The sequence below is a fragment of the Podarcis pityusensis genome (genome assembly GCF_964106645.2).
Source record: "Podarcis pityusensis genome assembly, chromosome: 3".
Lineage (NCBI taxonomy): Eukaryota > Metazoa > Chordata > Lepidosauria > Squamata > Lacertidae > Podarcis > Podarcis pityusensis.
Window position 1 is genome coordinate 111,139,615 of NC_138026.1, and position 21,202 is coordinate 111,160,816.

The 21,202-nt window shown below is 47.5% G+C and overlaps 1 protein-coding gene across 3 annotated transcripts in view; it reads left to right on the top strand.

The window, feature by feature from the left end:
• ACYP2 (acylphosphatase 2) overlaps positions 1-21,202 on the top strand; it is a 75,090-nt gene that overhangs the window by 34,525 nt on the left and 19,363 nt on the right. Inside the window, exons 4-5 of one of the 3 annotated variants that reach the window (XR_013984809.1) lie at positions 3,701-3,751; positions 7,865-7,994. The exons of the other annotated variants lie outside the window; for them this stretch is intronic. The gene's annotated coding sequence lies outside the window, so the exon portion shown is untranslated. The remainder of the gene's footprint in view (positions 1-3,700; positions 3,752-7,864; positions 7,995-21,202) is intronic. 3 annotated transcript variants of the gene reach the window in all.

Below are 21,202 nucleotides of genomic sequence, written 5' to 3' on the forward strand. Positions count from 1 at the left end.
AACTATACAGACATTTGTTGGCAAGGTGATGTATCTGCTTTTTAAGATGCTGTCTAGGTTTGACATTGCTTTCCTCCCAAGAAGCAGGCGTATTTTAATTTCGTGACTGCTGTCACCATCTGCAGTGATCATGTAGCCCAAGAAAGTAAAATCTCTCACTGCCTCCATTTCTTCCCCTTCTATTTGCCAGGAGGTGATGGGCCCAGTGGCCATGATCTTAGTTTTTTTGATGTTGAGCTTCAGACCATATTTTGCGCTCTCCTCTTTCACCCTCATTAAAAGGTTCTTTAATTCCTCCTCACTTTCTGCCATCAAGGTTGTGTCATCTGCATATCTGAGGTTGTTGTTATTTCTTCCGACAATCTTAATTCTGGCTTGGCATTCATCCAGCCCAGCCTTTCGCAACTCAAGGCCATAATACCTCTTCCAAATCATGCCCCTCTCTATCCCTGCCCTTTGTCCTCCTCAGACCTGTTTGTTTGGCTGGAATATGTCCTTGAAGAAGGAAATCCCTTTAAGTCCGTGAACCAAGGAACTGCTGTTTGCAGCAAGGAGGCGAATGGGGGGGGGGGGTCTTAGGAGAGACTTCAGTCTTCTCACCATCTACAGCTACCCCCTTCCTCCTGCTAGCCTTGCACCTGCTGAGCCTCTCACCACTAGGCAAGCCAGACCCAGCAGCTGAGAGCAGCAGTAGTCTTGTGACCTCTGCACCTCCAGCCAATGTACGTCTTCTGGCTGTAGCTACAAAGCAGAGATGGGGCCCTCACCACTACAGTCGTTGAGTGGCTGATTGAATATCCAACAGGCTCTATGGCACATTAAAAGAATATATCACGGATCAATGTGGAAACAAGACAGATTAGATTTAGGGATGAACACATGCACAGCTGTGACAGAAAATAGACTGAACGGTCCATTCCTACTTTCACCTGAACATGCAGAGGATTCTTATTCACACATATGTTAAGGGGATGGAAGCATTAATTAAAAGGGAAAGAATGGCATGGAACACACCCAGATTTTCAAGCAACCACTTTTATTGAAACCCAACAAACGTGGCAATGATGCTTATTGCCATTGGCTGCATCAGGCACCCCCAAACTCGGTCCTCCAGATGTTTTGGGACTACAACTCCCATCATCCTTAGTTAACAGGACCAGTGGTCAGGGATGATGGGAATTGTAGTCCCCAAAACAGCTGGAGGGCTGAGTTTGGGAATGCCTGGGCAACATAGTCTAGGTATAGGGAACCTTTGGTTCTCCAGATGTTGCTGAACTACAACTCCCTTCAGCCCTAGCAAGTATGGCCAATGGCAGCCCCTAGAGGGCAACAATTCAGCAATATTTGGAGGGCTGGATCCCTACACCTGATATAGATTCCCTGAAGCAGGGTGCATGGTTTTAAGTTAGTAAGGGTCAGGGGTGGGGGAACATGGATAGTCTACAGGTCAAATAATAATAATAATAATAATAATAATAATAATAATAATAATAATAATTTATTATTTATACCCCGCCCATCTGGCTGGGCTTCCCCGGCCACTCTGGGCGGCTTCCAAAAGAATATTAAAATACTATAATACATCAAACATTAAAAGCTTCCCGAAACAGGGCTGCCTTCAGATGTCTTCTAAAAGCCTGGTAGTTGTTGTTCTCTTTGACATCTGGTGGGAGGGTGTTCCACAGGGAAGGCGCCACTATCGAGAAGGCCCTCTGCCTGGTTCCCTGTAACTTGGCTTCTCGCAGTGAGGGAACCGCCAGAAGGCCCTCAGTGCTGGACCTCAGTGTCCGGGTAGAACGATGGGGGTGGAGACGCTCCTTCAGATATACTGGACCAAGGCCGTTTAGGGCTTTAAAGGTCAGCACCAACACTTTGAATTGTGCTCGGAAACGTACTGGGAGCCAATGTAGGTCTTTCAAGACTGGTGTTATGTGGTCTCTGTGGCCGCTCCCAGTCACCAGTCTAGCTGCCGCGTTCTGGATTAGTTGTAGTTTCCGGGTCACCTTCAAAGGTAGCCCCACGTAGAGCGCATTGCAGTAATCCAAGCGGGAGATAACCAGAGCATGCACCACTCTGGCGAGGCAGTCCGCAGGCAGATAGGGTCTCAGCCTGCGTACCAGATGGAGCTGGTAAACAGCTGCCCTGGACACAGATTTGACCTGTGCCTCCATGGACAGCTGTGAGTCCAAAATGACTCCCAGGCTGCGCACCTGGTCCTTCAGGGGCACAGTTACCCCATTCAGGACCAGGGAATCCTCCACACCTGCCCGCCTCCTGTCCCCCAAAAACAGTACTTCTGTCTTGTCAGGATTCAACCTCAAATGAGGTCATGGGCCTCTTCCAGAGGCCACTTCTGGGGGCAGAGGCAAAAGTGGGCAGGGCAACAGATGTGAGCCTCCTCTTTGTACGGTAGGCATATTGTAGCCTTGCAAAAGCCAGAGGTTTCTGCACATGTAGCTCTGGGGAAGGCGGAAGAGGGGCTACCCCAGCAGTTCTCTCAAGCTGTTGATGGTCCATTAAGTGTGTTCCTTGGCCTGAACTTCCAGGCATCCCCATCCCTGTTCTAGGTGATTTAGGTGTTTCCCAGCCTTGGGTCTCCAGCTGTTTTTGGACCACAACTCCAATCATCCCTACTTAGCAAGGCCAGTGGTCAGGGATGATTGGAATTGTAGTTCTAAAACAGCTGGAGACCAAAGGTTGGGAAACTCTGATTAGGTTGTCCAGGTGCTGAACAATGGCATATTCATTGGTTTTGGCCATCCCCGTCAGTCACCAGGCTTTGCTATGTACATGACTATGGAGATGAATGCCTTGTCTATAGGACCTTTTCATTTTTCAAATCTGAAATTTACTCTAGAATATGCTTCTTTGATTGTACACAATGCGTGGCTGGAGAACAGCCTTGCGAAATCTGGAGCAGTGCAAATTTTGACAGGTAGCTGGAGATGGGTTTCAGGTTCCGTATTGTTTCAGAGTGCAAATTAGGCAGGCTTGCCTTTCAATGCAAACTTAATCAAATATCTCCACTCACCTTCCCTCCTAGAGAAAAAACCCATCTCTCCATTTTGAGAGCAGCTTTTGCACTCTAAGCTTGTACAGTTCTCTGCTCCTGCACACTCTTTGAACATGTGCAAAAGCCGAGCAGGAGAATGACAGACTACAGCTCTATGCTGTAACAACTACCTCTTCTCCTCTGTATCTCTTGGCACATGTGTAAAGACTTTTGGTGGAAAGAAAGAGAGGAGAATGTGATTTGCCACATCTTTTTGTGCGTGCCAAAATACTGTCCGATTCCCAGACGTGTCTGGGAAAATCTTGACGTACGGCAACCCTAACATAGGAACCTTGTATGCCTAAACTGTGGGGTCATATTTCAATTTATTTTTATTTATTTCTTTGTCCAAACGACAGGTTGAAAGAGGCATGATAGTTTCCAGAGCGTCTCTTGATTCTTTCAAGGACTTGCCACTCAGCCACCTGCCAGTTTTCTCCTCCTACCTTCTCTCTGTGTTTTTTTTTTTTTTTAAATTCCAAAACATTAGCAGCCTCTAGCAATCACCTTATCAAGGTTTTCCATTATCTGTAGGCACTGGAATGCCTGGAATCCATCGCTGGACTCCACAAGCCCTTCACCACAGTTGGCCTTACTTTACTTGCTTCTCAAATTTAGTTGACTTCCAGTTGTGTTCTGTTACCCTAGGGATTCATGCCATGAAGCCAGGAATGAGTGCTATTTAAATACTAGTGACAAGTGAGTTGCTAATTCCTGATATTTTTGTTGCATGGCTCAGTGTTCAGTATTCGGCAGTCAACTTCGTGTGCAAACAGTGCCTACGTCATTACCGCATAGGGGGATAATTCCTTGTTTTGGCATTTTGTATTGCGGTGGGGCTGCTGCTTATCCTTTCCTTTGCTCTGGGGTCTAAGCTAAGGTTACCAGATTTTTTTCAGTGAATCCGGGGACACTTCAATCAATCAATCAATCAATCAATCAAATACTACACGTTCAGGACGTTGATGCTGCAGCAATGGCGGTGGCAGAGGGGCGGCCGCCGCCTTGACCTCAACCGCCACGTTTCCCCTTCTTCCGAGGCTTCTATCTCCGTTCTCCATGAGCCTGGGCAGCCCCTGAGTTGTTGGTTCTTTGGTGGTGGTAGGGAAGCAGTGTGCAGTGCGTCAGGCATGGAAGGCGGAGAAGGAGGGCCAAGAGTGGCAGCGGCGGTGAGGCTTGGGCACTGCGATGCCTCCCTTCCCATCAGAGCAGCCCCAATCCCATGCCTACTTGCGTGCAAGCAGGAGGGGGCAGGGATCCCTCAGCTGGGAAGGGAGGCTTCCCGTTGCCTAACTGAGAGATCCCTGCCCCCTCCTGCTTGCACACAAGCTCTGATAGGCAGCGTGAAGCCTCCCTTCACAGCTGAGAGATCCCTGCCCCGCTCCTGCTTGCACGCTAGTAGGAGCTGGGAGGCTGCTCTGATAGGCAGCATAAAGCCTCCCTTCACAGCTTAGTTGCTGGGGTCAGGGAAGGTGGAGACAGCCCGGAAGCTGCATCTTAGAGCCTCTGCACCACCATCATATGGGGACTTCCGAGCAGCTCCTGAAGCCAGCCAGAGCCAACTGCTCCGGGCTGCTGAAACTGCCGCTGCTGTGTTTCCCGGGGACATTAGATGAAATCCGGGGACATTCCGGGGATGGAATTTGCTCGGGGACTCATTCGCAAATCCGGGGACTGTCCCCGGGAAACGGGGACATCTGGTAACCCTAGTCTAAGCACATCCCCACTTGCATCAAACAATGCATCCAGCCGGTTCACTGGAACCCAGATGAGTATTGTAATAGAGGGGCAAATGCACTTCTAGATGCAAACTTACACCCATAATAGCTGCATGTGTAGAAGGACATTCTTCCTTCTTCAATGCAGCAATTGTGTTCTATTGATGTTTCCTTACCTTTGCTTCCCAAAAATATTGTTGTCAGTGCTCCCCCCCCCCCAATGTTTAGGGGTATTTTCTTACTCATATTGAAATACTGCCCCTCAATGAGGCCAAACTTAGATTCAAAAAATGTTTAGGGGTATGTGTACCCCTGCGTCCCCCCAGAAAAAAGCACTGATTGTTGTTATTATTCATTTAACTATTTATTAAATCTGCATCCGAAGATCTTTGGGGCGGTTCACAGCATAAAAATACAAAAAATACAAAAATAAAAACATGAAATACATAATAAGAACAAGAACAAAACAACCCCATAACCCCCACTCCTACAAAAAAGGACACAGAATATTAATCAGCCAAAGGCCTGGGCTGAAGAGGAATGTTTTTACCTAAAGCTGTATCATGAACTCACCAGTGAGCCTCCTTAGGGAAAGCTTTGCAAAAACCAGGAGCCCCCACAGAAAAGGCCCATCCGCATGTTGCCACCCTCCCAACCTCATGTAGAGGGGACACACAACAAAGGATCTCAGAAGATGATTGCAGGGCCCAGGTTGGTTCATATAGGGAGAGGCAGCCCTTGAGCTGTTAAAATCTTTATTGGTCAATGCCAGCACTTTGAATTGGGCCCAGACACTAACTGGCAGCCAGTGCAGTCAGGCCGGAATCGGTGTAATACAGTGGTACCTCGGGTTACGTACGCTTCAGGTTACATACGCTTCAGGTTACAGACTCCGCTAATCCAGAAATAGTACCTCGGGTTAAGATCTTTGCTTCAGGATGAAAACAGAAATCGTGCAGCGGCGGCGGCGCAGCAGCAGCAGGAGGCCCCATTAGCTAAAGTGGTGCTTCAGGTTAAGAACAGTTTCAGGTTAAGAACAGACCTCTGGAACGAATTAAGTACGTAACCAGAGGTAACACTGTATGTTCAAACCTTCTTGCCCTGGTGAGCAACCTGGCCACCGGTTTCTGCACCAGCTGAATTTTCTGAAGCATCTTCAGAGGCAGCCGCGGGTATAATGTGTTGCAGTAATCTACCAGACCATAGACAACGAAAGTGAGGCTATCCCTGTCCAGATAGGGGCGTAGCTGGGCCACCAGCCAAAGCTGATGGTAAGCACTCTGTGCCACTGAGACCACCTGACCCTCAAGCGACAGCAAAGGATCCAGGAGTAACCCCCAAGCTACGTACCTGCTCCTTCAGAGGGAGTGTAACCCCATCAAGAGCAGGCAAGCTCCCACCCATCTGGTCCAGGGAACTGCCCACTAGCAGTGCCTCAATCTTATCTGGATTGAGCCTCAGTTTGTGAGCTCTCATGCAGTCCATTACTGAGCCAAGCAATAGTCCAGCACATCCCCTGCCTCACCTGCAGATGTAGAGGAGAAGAAGAGCTCCATGTCATCAGCATGTTGCTGACAATGTACTTCAAAACTCTGGATAACGCCACTCGGTGGTTTCGTATAGATGTTAAACAGCATAGGGGATAACATCAATGAAATATACTCTGAGTCGAGAGTGGATTTCATGCTCTTTATTCAGCTCAATGGTGAGGAGGAATGAAAGTTTCCCCAAAATACAGTGGTACCTCAGGTTAAGTACTTAATTCGTTCCGGAGGTCTGTACTTAACCTGAAACTGTTCTTAACCTGAAGCACCACCTTAGCTAATGGGGCCTCCTGCTGCTGCCGCGCTGCCAGAGCCCGATTTCTGTTCTCATCCTGAAGCAAAGTTCTTAACCTGAAGCACTATTTCTGGGTTAGCGGAGTCTTTAACCTGAAGCGTATGTAACCTGAGGTACCATTGTATCTGCTTTATATACATTATTTATACAATGGGCTGCACATGATTGGCTAATTCCGGGATTCTCCTGTAGGCCAATCAGGTTGTGGATTCACTTCCACCTGGGGCTGGATTGGGTGGCTCCTGCGGACCAATCATACTGCTGCATTGTTCTAGGACCAATCAGACTGCTGCATTGTTCTAGGACCAATCAGACTGCTGCATTCTGGACCCTATTCAACTCAGTACATAACAATCAAATCCTGAGGAACCCCACACTGAAGGCTCCATGGGGCTGAAGAGCACTCCCTAAGCATCGCCCTCTGGAAATGACCATCCAAGTAGGACCGGAACCACTGCAAAGTAGGGCCACCCACCCCTAACTCAGCCCAGTGGCGTAGCGTGGGTTGTCAGCACCCGGAGCAAGGCAAGTAATTTGCGCCCCCTAAACCGTGGATTTTAGTAGGGGCAGAGAGCTGCGAGTGCGAGCGCGCCCCCCCGATGTTGCGCCCGGTGCGGCCGGCCCCCCCTGCACCCCCCACACTACGCCACTGACTCAGCCAATAGTATCAAAAGCCACTGAGAGGTCAAGGAGAATTGACAAGGACACATTTCCCCTGTCTCTCCTGACTGAGGTCACCATACAAGGCAAGGAGTGGTGAGAAGTTCCAGGGGCCAAAAGTCGTCGAGAAAGCGCTAATGACTCAGGTGGTAATTGTTCATGGATGCACAAGCAGAACATAAACAGAGGCAAACAGGATTCCCACCTCCCGCAAGCATCAGATTCCCAGAAAACTGTTTGTACAGAACTCCAAGGCTATGCTTATGGGGTGACTCCACACTAGGTTTTTCAGTTAATTTGCATGTTTGTTTTATTCAGTTTACATTCCATGTTTGTGTATTGCATAGTAAGTGCAAATCAGGTAAAGGTAAAGAGACCCCTGACCATTAGGTCCAGTCATGGCCGACTCTGGGGTTGCAGCACTCATCTCGCTTTATTGGCCGAGGGAGCTGGCATACAGCTTCCGGGTCATGTGGCCAGCATGACTTAGCCGCATCTGGCAAACCAGAGCAGCGCACGGAAACGCCGTTTACCTTACCGCTGGAGTGGTACCTATTTATCTACTTGTACTTTTGACGTGCTTCCGAACTGCCAGGTTGGCAGGAGCAGGGACCGAGCAACAGGAGCTCACCCCGTCACGGGGATTCGAACCGCCGACCTTCTGATTGGCAAGTCCTAGGTTCTGTGGTTTAACCCACAGCGCCACCTGTGTCCCTGCAAATCAGGTAGGTTCACATAAAAAATGTGAATTGACCCGAGTTCCCACCCGCCTCCCTAGCTGCAAGCCGTGGATTTTCACCCAAATGTTCACCAGCTTGCCACATAGTTCTGGCCCCAGATTCACGTGCGCTTATTTTGCTTGTGGAGCGCATGGATGGACTGCGGTGCGTACGTGTGTTCCTTTCCTCTGCAAGATGTATCTCTCCTTCCTGGAATATCTTTTTACGTAATCGCTCGGCGCTTCCGTCCCAAGGACCAATAGCTCTGGGCAAAGTGATGCCTTCGGAGTACTTAACAAGTTTCACACCTAACGAATCCGAACACTTAAGAGAGCCCAAGGGACGCTGCTCTTGACAGTCTTATGGGTGCCCTGAGCTAACCTTGCAAAGGCGTCGGGGGAAGGCGGATGCGCGTGTAAAAAGGGTCAGAACTGAAAGCTTTTTGCCTTGGCAGTTTTAGATGAATGAGGGCTTTCAGTCCGAGATGCGTTCCCCTTCCTCCCTGCCACCTTGAGTGCTGTTCAGAGGAGCACCAGCATGAAACAATAGCACTTCAGAGGACCTCCAGAGAATCCTCTTAAGTATGCTCTGCCTATTCCTTTCCGGCACCGCAGCAGCCATTTCTTCTATCAGACGCGGGAGGGCGAATGAGGGCGTAAGGTCCCCTCACGTGCAAAGTAAGTAAATTGAACTGGGAGTGCGGGGAGAGGTCTGCTTATCCAATGAAAAAAATGCACAGAGCTGCCCTGGCCATGGGAATAAATGGGAAAGCCTGTTCATATAGCAGCTGCATGTGCCCACTAGAGCATCATGCGTCCCAGGTGTGGCGCAACGGATTGAGCACAACAGTCCACTTCCGCATTCAGTTCTTCATTTCATTGGGCATCCCATGTTACTTTAGAAGTGAGAGGAGGGGTCTCGCTCCAAGAACAGAGTAGAAGCTCTGTTCAGTCCACAACTGAAGGTGGATCCATCTATTTCGCTCTTCCCGACGTGTAGAAAAACACATATCTTGGGGGAATGTGTATGATAATCATATATTTGTGAAAATAACGTACAGAAATCATTTATACTGGGCAAAGTTGTCTGTCTTCTGCTTGAAGACCTCCACTGAGCAAGAGCCTATCATTCCTTTAGCTAACTGGACCCAAGGTCAAACTGCTGTTACTATGAAGAGGTTTCTCCTAACGTTCAGCTGAAATGAAAGCAAATGTAAAGGTAAAGGGACCCCTGACCATTAGGTCCAGTCGTGACCAACTCTGGGGTTGCGGCGCTCATCTCGCTTTATTGGCCGAGGAGCCGGCGTACAGCTTCCGGGTCATGTGGCCAGCATGACTAAGCCGCTTGTGGCAAAACCAGAGCAGTGCACGGAAACACCGTTTACCTTCCTGCCGGAGCAGTACCTATTTATCTACTTGCACTTTGCTTTCGAACTGCTAGGTTGGGAGGAGCAGGGACCGAGCAATGGGAGCTCACCCTGTCGTGGGGATTCGAACCGCCAACCTTCTGATCTGCAAGTCCTAGGCTCTGTGGTTTAAACCACAGCGCCACCAACGTCCCGAAAACAAATGTAGTAAATAATTAAAACAGGACATTCTTTGCACTGTAAAAATGATCATTTAGAAAGGAGATTTGATCAGGCATACTTCCAAGCTTTTTTCTCTACAACCTTAAGGTCTGGAAACTTGCGTCTTTTTCAACAAAAAAGAAAACTGGGATCCTAAGGCTGCCAAATTCTGCACTGTTTACCAGATGCCGGACTTGTGTTGTCATTCCGTAGATGCAAATAATAGTCACATGTCTGATTTAAGGCACTGTACTGTGCAAGGGGTCACCTTATGCACGGGTTACGTAGGTGCTGTTTTTATGGAGACCAAAGATCAGCTGGCTGCATTCTGACATGCATTCCTTCTCCTGCTGCTGCCTGCCCTTTTTCCTTCCCTGCCTGGTGAGCATACAGCCTTTCATTCATTCAAAGGTCTAGCTTTAAAAGCCAGATCCGAAGCTTCTTCTTTTAAATTCCAGGACAGCCAGAGTAACCTTTGATTCCACACTTCAGTTTTCAAATGGAAAGACTGCAGGAAGAAGCAGACAAAGGGGGAAAGGGCAGAAACAGACAAACAGAGTGATAAAGGTGGGGTTAGAGAGCCTCCTCTTTTGCTACATTCCACAAGTCCTAAATATTTCCAATTTTTCATAGTTTTCTGTCCCACGAGCTGCAAAGTGATATATTTTTTTTAATAAACCTGGGCTTGCCTTGATTCAATAAAAACTATAGATGCATGCAGTTAAAAGTAAAAAAGTAAAAAATTATTTGCTTTAAATCTCTCTCTACTTCCTGGTGCATTTAAAAATATATTACTTCTAACCGCTTTAGAGAAAAGTAGGAAAGTAGTATCTATTAATATTTAATTGAATCAGATCCTTCCAACTCCCTGCTGCAACCACGTGATTTGCCTTTGTCTTGATAAAGAAGAGTGCTTCCTTTTCGCCGCCATATACATATTTGATTTCTTTGTGCACATAGCTAGATCTAAGCCCAGTTGCCTTACTTAAACTGCGGGTGAGGAACCTTAGATGTCCCTCCCCACGTGTGGTTTACGAATGTCAGGAATCCACTCCCTAGGATCGGAAATGTCTCTAAATTAACTCTCCAAGGGTGCGCTAGCAAATCCTATGATCTGATTGCTTGCACATTTCCTAGGTAAAGTGCTGTTTGCCAGGACAGCTGAGGCAGCTATGTATTATTTAAACATTGACTGAGGAGGAAGGGGAACACACCATCATGCATTAATCAGGATCATGCGTATGAATTTGCTTATTGCCAAGAGAGCTTTGATAGGCGCAAGGAGCCCCCGGACAGTGGGGCAGAGGAAGATCCCTGCTGGGTCAGACAAAAGGCCTATCCGGTCCAGCATCGTGGAACTTTAGAGTTGGAAGGGATCATGAGGGTCATCTAGTCCAACCCCCTGCAATGCAGGAATCATTTGCCCAGCATGGGGCTCGAACCCACAACCCCAGGATTAAAAGTCTCATGCTCTATCAACTGAGCATGTTCCCCGCCATGGCCAAGCAGATGCTTCTGGGAAGTCTACAACCAGGACACCACATCAGTCTCCCTCTCCCATTGTTGTTCTTCAGCACCTGGTACAGTGGTGCCCCACAAGACGAATGCCTTGCAAGACGGAAAACCCGCTAGACGAAAGGGTTTTCCGTTTTGGAGGTGCTTCGCAAAACGAATTTCCTATGGGCTTGCTTCGCAAGACGAAAATGTCTTGCGAGTTCCTGCGGGTTTTTTTTTCCTTTTCCCCCCTTTTCCCCAAGCCGCTAAGCCGCTTAACAGCTGATCCGTTAAGCCACTAAGCCGCTTATCAGCTGATCCGCTAAGCCACTTAACAGCTGATCCGTTAAGCCACTAAGCCGCTTATCAGCTGATCCGCTAAGCCCGCTAAACCGCTAATAGCGCTAATCTGCTAAACTGCTAATGGGCTTGCTTCGCAAGACGAAAAAACTGCAAGACGAAGAGACTCGCGGAACGGATTCTTTTCGTCTTGCGAGGCACCACTGTATTCAGGCTTGTTCCTTCTGGAGGTGATATACAGCCATAATTGCTATAAGTCATAAATAGCCTCATTCCCTGATCCAAAACACTCACCCACATGAAAACAAAGACCACCACAGCCAACCACAAATGAACAACCACACCCTAGGCCAACCCCAACCTCTCTCATCACCAAAGGAACACAAGTGAACAGCAAAGAACCTGCACAAGCAACGCTGACACAAAACCCTACATATATTAAGCAAAATAGAAACATCGCCACCCGACCCCACCCATCTTCCCCCCCACACCTCTTTCCCCCTTTTCTTCCCAATGTCTCAACAAATGAAACTGATTTGCAAAAATGTTACATGGAAAAATATATACAGTGGTACCTCGGGATACATACGCTTCAGGTTACAGACTCCGCTAACCCAGAAATAGTGCTTCAGGTTAAGAACTTTGCTTCAGGATAAAAACAGAAATTGTGCTCCGGCGGCGCGGCAGCAGCGGGAGGCCCCATTAGCTAAAGTGGTGCTTCAGGTTGCAAACAGTTTCAGGTTAAGAACGGACCTTTGGAATGACTTAAGTACTTAACCTGAAGTATCACTGTATATACGAGAGAGACATTGCACACACTTTTGTAAATCAAGAAAATCTTTAATTAAAAAAAAAAAAAGGCTCATTCTGCATGAATCTGTCCGGTCCCCATTTAAAACCACCTGAGCTAGTGGCTGTGGCCACACCTTTCATTAGCAATTTTTTTACTTTCACTATCCATGACATGTGTGGTGTGACATCATCATCATCATCATCATCATCATCATCATATTTTTTATTATACCCCGCCCTCCCCAGCCAAGGCCGGGCTCAGAGCGTCTTACAAGCAATAATAAAAACAAGATGAATGATTACAACTTAAAAACAAAAATAAAATACAACATTAAAATAATGGAACATTAAAATATTAAAATGTAGCGTCATCGCAGGAGGAGAAGGGAAAGAAAAAAGAAAGAGAGGGAGGGAGGGAATCAAATTGGCTCCAAGCCAAAGGCCAGGCGGAACAACTCTGTCTTACAGGCCCTGCGGAAAGAAATCAGATCCTGCAGGGCCCTGTTCTCATGAGGCAGAGAGTTCCACCAGGCCGGAGCCAGTGTTGGAAAGGCCCTGGCTCTGGTTGAGGCTAATCTAACTTCCATCATGATGTCACGTGGCCTCAGAACCTGGTGGCACCGGAAGTCAGGTTCCGAGGTCTCGCAAGACTTCCAGTGCTTTGTGAGGCATCACAAGTTGCGTAGGGGCCCCGTGGTGTAGGTGCTGAGCACCCACAACAAAAATTTTGTGGGTGCTTGGGGCCCTGGGGCCCCCTAGAGATGGTGTCCGCACGCTGTGTGAAGGACTTCCTTTTCCTGTCTTCGTCAGCTGCATTAGATGGCCACAGGCTCTCGTTTCAAGAGAGAGAAACTTCTCTCCATACAGCTTGTCTTCAGAACATAGCTTCCCCATTAATCCCAGTGGAGCCCATGGATCTTCTGAGCATTCAAATCAGGTCTGCCCAATGAATGATGAAGTGCATGCTCACATGAGCTCTCTGTACCCATCAGGATATGCACATTGCAGTGGGTCATTGTGTGGTGTGTGTCTGTTTTGAAGTATGAGCCCAAGCACATGTCAGTTTCTGATTTCAGCTCTAGCTGCAGATACATCAGAGGAACCCCAGGAAATGATGCCTCTTCTCCAGCAGGGACATATGATGGACCATAAGAACAACACTGATCTGGCAGTACGGAGGCAATCAAATATCAACCAGATTGGTAGCCAAGCCGCAACACTGGCAGGTTATCCTTCTGCAGGTAGAGTCAGAAGCCCCTTGTGTTACCTCCAACATTTATTCTGTGAAAATAGGGACATCCGGTGGCGCTGTGGATTAAACCACAGAGCCTAGGACTTTGCGATCAAAAGGTCGGCGGTTCAAATCCCCACAACAGGGTGAGCTCCCATTGCTCGGTCCCTGCTCCTGCCAACCTAGCAGTTCGAAAGCATGTCAAAGTGCAAGTAGATAAATAGGTACCACTCCGGCGGGAAGGTAAACAGCACTTCCATGCGCTGCTCTGGTTCGCCAGAAGCAGCTTAGTCATGCTGGCCACATGACCCGGAAGCTGTACGCCGGCTTCCTCGGCCAGTAAAGTGAGATGAGCACCGCAACCCCAGAGTCGGCCACGACTGGACCTAATGGTCAGGGGTCCCTTTACCTTTACCTTCAAGGAAAAGCGGGACATTCCAGAATTAAATCAGAAACTGTAAATCTGGGATTGTCCCTGGAAAATAGGGACACGTGGATGGTTTCTCTGCCTACAATAACACATTCTGGCAATTTGCAGTGGTGACACTGAAGCCCAGCAGAGTGCAATCCTGACAGGCAACCATAGTGGTACAGAGTTCAAGGCACATGGGTCCTGCTTGCAGAGTCCAAGTTCAAGACCTACAGCATCTTATCACCTGGCCTCCAAGCAGGTGCTCCACTGATACAGGACATTTCCACATGAGCCACTGTGGGGGGAAATGGCAAGCACAGCTCTTCCATAATGTTTGATTCAAGCCGTTCTCTAACCCAGACCCTCAACTTCCCCATTTATTTATTTATTTATTTATTAAAACAATTTTTATTGAATGATTTTATGTTACAAAAAACAATACAGCCATACTACCACTAAATATAATTAAGAAATAAAAATTACATACATCGATATTTAGTTTGTTATTTGTTATTTACCGTCTTATTTCCTCCCAAACATTTCATACAACAACACACATATGTGCAGACACCCACACACCCGCACCCACACACAAAATGATAATAATGAAAGTAAATATTTTTTCCCCTTTTATCTTCCAAAATCTTTTCTTCAACTTTGACTTCCTGTCAAGTCCCTTTGCATATATTTTATCTTACATTTGAATGTACACAAAACAATAGACCTTTCTATATAATTTTTCTAATACATTCTGAAAACATAATAAATCCTTAATTGTTGTCCACCTCCTTTTAGTTCCTTTATCACTCGAATGCTAGCACAGAGTCAAAACTATTATTGTATTTTTGAACGTATCTTCTATAACCATCCCATTTAACTTCCCCATTTATTTTAAGAGAGACTTTAGGGCAGCTCCACCTGTGCAAAAGCGTTTGTGTGAAGTTGTCGCCTCCACCGAAATCTCGCAAGGAGCCTTTTCTGGGTGGGTGAGTCCCATGTCTACTGGGGTCTCTGCAGGGTACGTAAGACATTGCTAGATGAGTGCACAGAAGCTTAAAGAAAATAAATAGGAGAGACTGAATATCTGCAAGTTGGTGAAATCCAAAACGCCCGCCCACACCTTCTTCTTGCTCAAGTGCAATAATTCGTATCAGATTCAGGGTGGAGTTCGATGCAATTTCTCTGCCACAATTTCAGCTGGAAGAACCAAACGCTGCATAAATAAAGGGCCGTTTCTCCCACATGAGTACAAAGGGAAATGATGTAATCGGAGCAGAACCATTTGTACCACAATAGCAGAGGATCTGTCAGCACTCACTCCTATAAACTCTTACTTTTCAGGGGTTTACAGCTAAGCTCAAAAATATTTGGGCTGGATTGTAACTTCCTGTGCTGGGCTGCAAGCCTGAAAAGATTTCTTTTTTGAATTAAATCAGAATCATTTTTATGTTTTTTAAAAAAAATTAAATTGCTTCCCTTCACAAAGAGAACAACAAACAACAAACAAAAATGCTGAAATTGGATCCTAGCCATTCAGTGGGGGGTGGGGGGTGGGATGATGGAGGACCCCTTGCCTGCTGTAGATTTGAAACAAAATGCTTGAATGCATGTCTTATACTTTCAAACATATCGGGGTGAAATCACAATATGCATATTCCTGCTAAGTGATGATGGATTACAGGACTTTGTTGAAATGTCCTGGGCTCTTGTCTCATATCCGTAGGCTTCCTGGGACATAGTGCGTGGCCTTGTGTTGAGTCAGAAGTACAGTACAGTGGTGCCCCGCAAGACGAATGCCTCGCAAGACGGAAAACCCGCTAGACGAAAGGGTTTTCCGTTTTGGAGGTGCTTCGCAAAACGAATTTCCTATGGGCTTGCTTCGCAAGACGAAAATGTCTTGCGAGTTCCTGCGGGGGTTTTTTCCTCCCCCCCCTTTTTCCCAAGCCGCTAAGCCGCTTATCAGCTGATCCGCTAAGCCGCTAAGCCGCTAAGCCACTTAACAGCTGATCGCTAAGCCGCTTATCAGCTGATCCGCTAAGCCGCTTAACAGCTGATCCGTTAAGCCACTAAGCCGCTTATCAGCTGATCCGCTAAGCCGCTAAGCCGATTATCAGCTGATCCGCTAAGCCTGCTAAGCCGCTAATAGCGCTAATCCGCTAAACCGCTAATGGGCTTGCTTCGCAAGACGAAAAAACCGCAAGACGAAGAGACTTGCGGAACGGATTCTTTTCGTCTTGCGAGGCACCACTGTACAGTGGTACCTTGGTTCTCAAACACCTTGGTTGAAATATACTCAGAGTCGAGAGTTGATTTCATGCTCTTTATTCAGCTCATAGTGGTGAGGAGGAATGGAAGTTCCCCCAGAATGTCTGCTTTAAATACATTATTTACACAATGGGCCCCACGTGATTGGCTAATTCCGGGATTCACCTGTAGGCCAAACAGGTTGCGGATTCACTTCCACCTGGAGCTGGATTGGGTGGCTCCTGTGGACCAATCAGACTGCTGCATTTTGGATCCTATTCAACTCAGCACATAACATTGGTACTCGAACAACTTGGAACCCAAACACTGCAAACCTGCAAGTAAATGTTCCGGTTTGTGAACTTTTTTTGGAAGCCGTGCGTGCTCTGTTTTGAGTGCCACGCTTCCATTTTGAGTGCCACACTTCCGTTTTGAGTGTTACGCTGAGGTCTGTCTCTTTTTGCTATTTATTTTGCGTTTTTGTTTTTGAGGCTCTTTTGGTTTTTGTGACTGTGTGGAACCCAGTTCAGCTACTGATTGATTGGTTGTGTGACTGCAGTACATTGTTGATTGCTTTCATTTTATCGATCAATGGTCTCGTTAGATAGTAAAATTCATGTTAAATTGCTGTTTTAGGGGTTGTTTTTAAAAGTCTGCAGCAGATTAATCCGTTTTGCATTACTTTCTATGGGAAAGCACGCCTTGGTTTGGAATGCTTTGGTTTTGGAACGGACTTCCAGAAGTTTGAGAACCAAGGTACCACTGTACATCTTGTTCAGCATTGTCTCCTCTAACCAGCAACTATTCTTCAGGATTTCAGACACAGAATCTTGCCCAGATCTGCTTGGAGATGCCGATGTTTGAAACTGGGACATTCTGTCTAACACTGAGCTATAGGTCTTTCCTTACATCTTTAAACTCACATTCCTGCCAGCACATATGAGTTAACATGTATGTATGTATGTATACATATTCCACCCGTCCTCCCAAAAAAGCCCAGGGCAGCAAAACCCACCTGTGATTTTAAAAATGCAATTACGGAAATAAGAAACGCAATTAAACAATTTAAAACCCATTAAAGACACCTGAAAACAATTGGAATCAAGCGTTTAAAGCAAATTTTAAAAAGAGGTGTCACCAAATCACGTGTCTGTACAGGTCCCCGAAACATAAAGGTTTTCAGCAGGTGGCTAATAGAGTTAAGTGATGGCAGGGAGTTCCAAAGGTAAAGGAATGCCACAGTAAAGGAATATTTCCTTACAAATGTGGAAAACAATGTGTAGAAGTGCAAGTTCCGCAGATCCGATTGGCACGAATGGGGCAAGGCGGTCCCTTAAGCAAATTGGTCTGGTATATGCATCATTGTATGCAATTTTGCATAATATAATGCCTTTATGTATGCTGCCTTCACTAATATAAGAATTATTGTGCACACTTTCCCCCAATGCACACTTTTCCTGCATCCATTTATTTGGTTAAAGGTAAAGGGACCCCTGACCATTAGGTCCAGTCGTGACCGACTCTGGGGTTGCGGCGCTCATCTCGCTTTATTGGCTGAGGGAGCCAGCGTACAGCTTCTGGGTCATGTGGCCAGCATGACTAAGCCGCTTCTGGCAGCACACGTAAACGCCGTTTACCTTCCCGCTGGAGCGGTACCTATTTATCTACTTGCACTTTGACGTGCTTTTGAACTGCTAGGTTGGCAGGAGCAGGGACTGAGCAACGGGAGCTCACCCTGTCGCGGGGATTCGAACCTCCAACCTTCTGATCGGCAAGCCCTAGACTCTGTGGTTTAACCCACAGCGCCACCCGTGTCCCATTTATTTGGTTAGAAGAGTGCAAATTTCAAGGGATAGCTGCGATTCAGTTTGCGCACTGGTTCAGCATGTGCAGATTTGATGCAATTCCTCCCCATCCCTGATCAGAGACGATGGGAGGCGATGCCTCTGAGTTTCTAAAGCCACAGAAATACTCCGGGCCTCCTTCCAGCCCCTGTTGGAAACTGTCCCTGGAAACCGAGCTTGGAGTAGTTAGTCGTGTCCTCCTGCTTGGAGAACGAAAGAGCCAAACGTGATATCACTTATATAATGCGAACAGCCCTTCATCATTTATTTAGCATATAAATAAATAAAGCACAAGGAAATGGCAGAAGCCGCGATGAGTCTGGCGGATTAAACGCGGGCCACCAGACAGTTTCCTTCTTCTTTTTTTGCAGCTTTTCTGACCTGGCTGTTACGACACTTAAGCATCCAGATTTGGTGGCTGAAAGGACCTTTCACCACCTTCAGCTGATCTGTCAGGTGCAACCCTCCCTGGACTGGAAAATCCTGGCCACAGGTTATCGATGCACTCAGGGTTGCCATCTCACCCTCAGGATTGTGGGTGCCCAGCGCTGCTACATGGATGCGTAATGTGACATGCACATGCCTGATGTGTGACATCACACGCAATATGTCCCCTTTTCCCTAGGGAGGGGCGCGGACTTGGAGGCAGAGAGACTGCCTCCATGTACGAGCTCCACCCCCCAGAAAATGGTGCCTTGCTGGCTGGCTGCGGAGGGCGGTGCTGAATTGCTTCTCTCTCGGGGGCAATGCTTTTTTCATTGACTTTGTGGGTGCCCAGCCCCCACATTTACCGTATTTTTCGCTCCATAAGACACACTTTTTTCCTCCTAAAAAGTCAGGGGAAATGTCTGTGCGTCTTATGGAGTGAATGTGTGGTCAATCGCTGGCTCCCTTTCTGGCCCTGCCCCCTTGCCCAGGCCTCCATTGTTGAATGTTCTGCAAGTGACTGGCTGATTAGATTACCTGTCTGGAAACTGCAGAAACGGTTCCCTTCCTTTCCTAAAGAAGCTGCAGAACTGTGAGTTGAACCCCATTTAATACAGGATTTTTTCCCTTTGCAATAAAAGCTCAACAACTTTGAACTGATGCTCAAAAAAGGGTCTTTTCCCCTTTGCAAAAGAAGCTGCACAACTTTGAGCTGATCCTCAAAAAACCGGGGCTTTCCCCCTTTCCCCCTCTAAAAACTATGTGCGTCTTATGGTCGGGTGCATCTTATGGAGCGAAAAATACGGTATATCATTGTGGGTGCCCAAGCACCCACAACCCCTTGGATTTGGCTCCTATGTATGCACTGATAACCTGGAGACTTGATTACTATAACATACTCACAAGAACAGGCTGTTGGCGACATAAGCCGGTGAGGCGTAATGGTTAGAGCGTTGGACCCGGACCTGGGAGACAGGGGTTCGAATCCTCACCTGGGCATGAAGCTCACTGGCTGACTTGGGGCCAGTTGCTCCATCTCAGCCTAACCCAGTGGTGTCGCAAGGGGGGGGCGGTGTGCCCCAGGTGCCATGTCTGGGGGGTGACAAGAAGGCACCCCGCGGGGTGCTCACCCCGCTGCTCCCGGGCGCAGCAGCCAGGCCCAGACAGAAGGGTGGGGGCCATATGGGCCACTTGGCCCGGGCCTCCAATTCCAAAGGGGGCCTCGGTCAGCAAATTTATATTTTCCATCATGTCTCTATATGCAGATACGGTTCAAGCCTTGAAATAAAATTATTTGTCAGCATAAATTTTGTGAAAATTATTTATATACAGTGGTACCTCGGGTTAAGTACTTAATTTGTTCCGGAGGTCTGTTCTTAACCTGAAACTGTTCTTAACCTGAAGCACCACTTTAGCTAATGGGGCCTCCTGCTGCCGCCGCACCGCCGAAGCACAATTTCTGTTCTCATCCTGAAGCAAAGTTCTTAACCCGAAGTACTATTTCTGAATTAGCGGAGTCTGTAACCTGAAGCGTATGTAACCTAAGGTACCGCTGTACTTACTTATTTATAAGGCTTCAGTTATCCCCAGGCTAAAAAAAGGGGGGGCACATTATCTACCTGGCCCGGGCCTTTGCCTGGCTCTGCAAGGCCCTGGTGGTGGCGCAAGCAGCCATCGTGCCACTGCAAGCCGCGAGCGGAGGATCCTGCCACCGTCCGTACAGCACTCAGGCGGCACCAGCGGCAAACCACTATGTACAACGCATGTGCGGTGTCACACGCCTGCACTGTACATAGCGATGCCGCACATGTGCTGTACATAGCAGTTTGCCACCGCTGGCGCCCGAGCGCCGTACGGACGGCAGTGGGATCCCTCCATCGCCACTACAGCCGCAAGCGGAGGATCCCTCTGCTGCTGCGAGCAGAAGATCCCGCCACTGTCCGTATGGTGCTTGGGCGCGCCAGCGGCAAACCTCTTATGTACAACACATGCGCGGCGTCGCACGCATGTGCTGTACGTAGCAACGCCGCACATGTGCCCTATGTAGCGACACCACGCATGTGTCATACGTAGAGACGCCCCACGTGCATCATACGTAGCAGCGCAACGCATGCGCAGCCGGCGGTTTGCCCCGCCCCGGGTGTTAGTTAGCCTTCGTTCGCCCCTGGCCTAACCTACCTTGCAGTGTTGTTGTGAGAATAAAACAGAGCCTTGAGCTTCTTGGAAGAAAAGGCGGGGCACAGATGCAATGCATACAAATAAACAAATAGTTTCCCACTTGCTAAGAAAGCTTCACTGGCTGAAGATCTGCTACCAGGCCAGGTTCAAAATTATTCCGCAAAGTCCTGAATGACTTGGGCTCAAAGTACCTTAAGGACCACGTGGCTCCTCAGTCACAGAGATCTTCTGATGGAGAGCTTCTGGTGGCTCCCTCATGCCCCATAGGAGTGGGTGGCCTTTACCAGCAACCAAGCTTTTAGTATGGCGGCCCCTGCCCTGTGGAACTCCTTGCCAATAGAAGTCAGTGGGAGTCTTCCCTGCTTTTGTTTAGACACCTTTTTCAAACTTGTACTTTTTAGACAAAACCTTTGGAACCTGGTTTATTCTCCCCCCAATAGAATTTATTAAAGTTTGAAAGAAAATATACAAACGTTAATATTAAATACCCAATATCGTTTTGTCATAAAAAACCAATATAAACAAAAATACAAACCCAAGGGGGGCGGAGAGAGAAAAGAGTAAAAGAGAGCGAGAGAAAGAGAGAGAAAACTTCTGATTCTTTGACTGTCAGCCATATACAGACCAATATATAAACCAGTATTTTCTTCAGTCCTCAAACCCAGATATCATAAGTTCATTTTCTTTTTCACACAAAAAAGTCTATAAGGGATTTCTGATCTTTAG